Source organism: Melozone crissalis, unplaced genomic scaffold (assembly GCF_028551555.1).
Source record: "Melozone crissalis strain CALT ecotype California unplaced genomic scaffold, PUWL_Pcris_2 ptg000231l_1, whole genome shotgun sequence".
NCBI lineage: Eukaryota > Metazoa > Chordata > Aves > Passeriformes > Passerellidae > Melozone > Melozone crissalis.
Genome location: NW_026535993.1, coordinates 425,876 through 428,433, shown reverse-complemented (window position 1 = coordinate 428,433; position 2,558 = coordinate 425,876). Strand labels below are relative to the sequence as shown.

At 50.0% G+C, this 2,558-nt stretch overlaps 1 pseudogene; it reads right to left on the bottom strand.

Annotated features, from left to right (window-relative positions):
• Positions 1-856: 856 nt before the first annotated feature.
• On the bottom strand, positions 857-1,797 carry LOC128949446 (olfactory receptor 6M1-like; annotated as a pseudogene).
• Positions 1,798-2,558: the final 761 nt, after the last annotated feature.

The window sequence follows — 2,558 nt, the reverse complement described above, 5'->3', positions numbered from 1 at the left end:
GACTGTGTTCTGAGGGGCTCTGGGGCCACGGGGGACGAGAGGAGATGAATTCCCAGAAGTGGCTGTACCGGCCATCTGTGGGGGTGGGAGCACTCAGGGGTTCGGGGGTGCTTATGGGAGTCCCGAATGTGCGCTGAGGGGGCACTGTGGGATCCTGGAGGTTCTGTGGAGCGCGGGGCATGACGGGCGTTGTTGTTTTGGCTCCAATTGGGCTCAATCGGCCCGCGGGGCATGATGGGAGTTGTAGGCAAAACCAGAAAATACGGCGCCTACCCTAGGCACCCCTCTCGAGGCCCCGGCCTCTGGCGCTGAATGGCTGCAGGCTGTGATGGGCGGGAGCCTCGGCAAATGGGAGGCGGTGGAGGCGGGAGCAGCCAATGCACCCTCTCCTGTCCCTCCCAGTACAGACCAGTCCCTCCCAATACACCTGAGTTCGTTTCCGGTCCCTTTCCAATTCCCCCCAGTCTTCCCCACCTGCTCTCAGTGACTTTGCGATTCCAAACCTAGACACTGGGGCTGCTGGCTGTCCCAGGGAAGGAGCTGGACAAGGTGTCCTTCGCCCAGGAGCTGTAATTTGGATTGTCACTTGCCACTGTTCTTCTGAACTCTTCTCTGTTACGCAGATTGGCCCTTAATGAGCTGGTGGCTCTCCAGTAAATGGTCCTGGGAGCAGCCAGGGCAGAGAATGAACTGAGTTTCTCCTCTTGCCATTGTCGGTGCCATGTCTGGGTGTGCAGATGAGTCTCTTATCTCTTAACCTGAGGCAGCCCTGTTTGGAGGCTGCACTCACAGGCACTGCTATTGTGTAACAGATGACACCAGATTCTTGGGATGGCTTTCCAGAAATGCATCATGGTTAGGGGAAAAGCTTTGTTCTTGCCCTTGCAATGGATTTGCTCAGGGCCAGAATCACAGGTTTGTTCCGAAGGCTGTAGATGAATGGGTTTAAGAATGGGTACAGGACTGTATTCAGCAGAGCTACAATTCTGTTGGTGCTCAAGGAAACAGATTCTGCAGGACATGTGTAGAGAGCAATGCATCTCCCGTAGGCAGTGGATAAGGTGATGAGATGGGAAGAACACGCAGTCAAAGCTTTCTTCCTCCCAGAGGCTGCTGGAAGATGCAGAACACAGAAAAGGATGCAGATGTAAAATGCCAGAGTCAAACACAAGGAATCCAGCACAACACAGGATATGAAGACAGAGTCTATTTTCCAGAGCAGGCTGGTGTCAGAGCAGGACAGTTTGAACAAGGGGGAGTTGTCACAAAAGAAATGGGGGATCTTGGAGCCACAGAAGGACAGCTCAGAGAGGAAGAGCAGCCGGTAGCTCAGCAGGGCAAAGCTGAGGATCCAAGCAGCAACAACCAGGTGGACACAGAGCTGAGGCTTCATGATGGCAGCATAGAGCAAAGGTTGGCAGATGGCAACATAGTGGTCAAAGGACATGACAACGAGCAGCATGAACTCTGTGCAGCCCATAGCAAAATAGAAATAGTTTTGGGCAAAGCAGCTGCTTAGTGAGAGAGTGTTCTGACCAGAACTCAGCATCACAGTTTGATGCTTGTGGAGGATGTAAACCAGATTTCCAGGAAGGCCAGGTTGCTGATGAAAAAGTACATGGGGGTTTGCAGGTGGTGATCCACACACACGAGGAAAATGATGGTTGCATTCCCCATCACTGTTGTCAGGTACATGAGCAGAAGGACCAGAGAGAAAAATACCTGCAGCCTTGGATCCAGCTCTGGAAAACCCTCTAGGATGAACTCAGTAACTGCTGTTTCATTTTCTGGTCCCATGCTGAATTCCAGCTCATCCTGCTGAGACAGGAACATGGCAAAAACAAGTGGGAAAATTTCACAGTCTGGACAAACATTTCTATCCTTCCTTCTCTGCTTTTTTCTTTTCCTGCAGTCTTGCTATAGAGCACAGAGATCGTGCTCCAAACAATTCTCACACCCTGATTGTTCTGTTTACCATTTCAGGTAGAGACGCCAGGGGTTTATTGTGTTCTTTCTACCTTTTCCAAACACTCCCCAAAAGTTCTTTCACCAGAACAGAGGATTCTAAAGAGTTCTTGGCTATTTCCCCCCTTTCGTGGGAAATTCCCAGCTCACTCAGACCTACTGCAAAATCTGTCACACCCATGTGCCAAACACATCTCATCTACAGCGCAAACACTAAACTGTGAAATTACATCCAATCTGTACATTGAAGTTCCTTGTTTCTACTTTTCAGTACTTGCCTTTGGACAGGAGTCCCTGAGGATCTGTTGATTCCAAAATAAGCAATCCCAAGTATCTCTTTTGCAACCCTCTGCTTTCTTCCACAGCTTTTCCCTCTCTGGCTCGTCAGGAAAGGAGTGGGGAGGGCAGAATAGGGACCAATTATAACTTGGTTTTTGAGTGCTCCAAATGAAGACTGGAATTTATTATGGATCCACACAGAGTGTCACAACCTGAGCTGTCTCCTGTCTGCACCAAAATGCACCTGTTCCCATGCAGTCCTTCATTGCCATTGATAGCAAATAACCCAAGTGCAGAGTGAGAGATTTGTAATT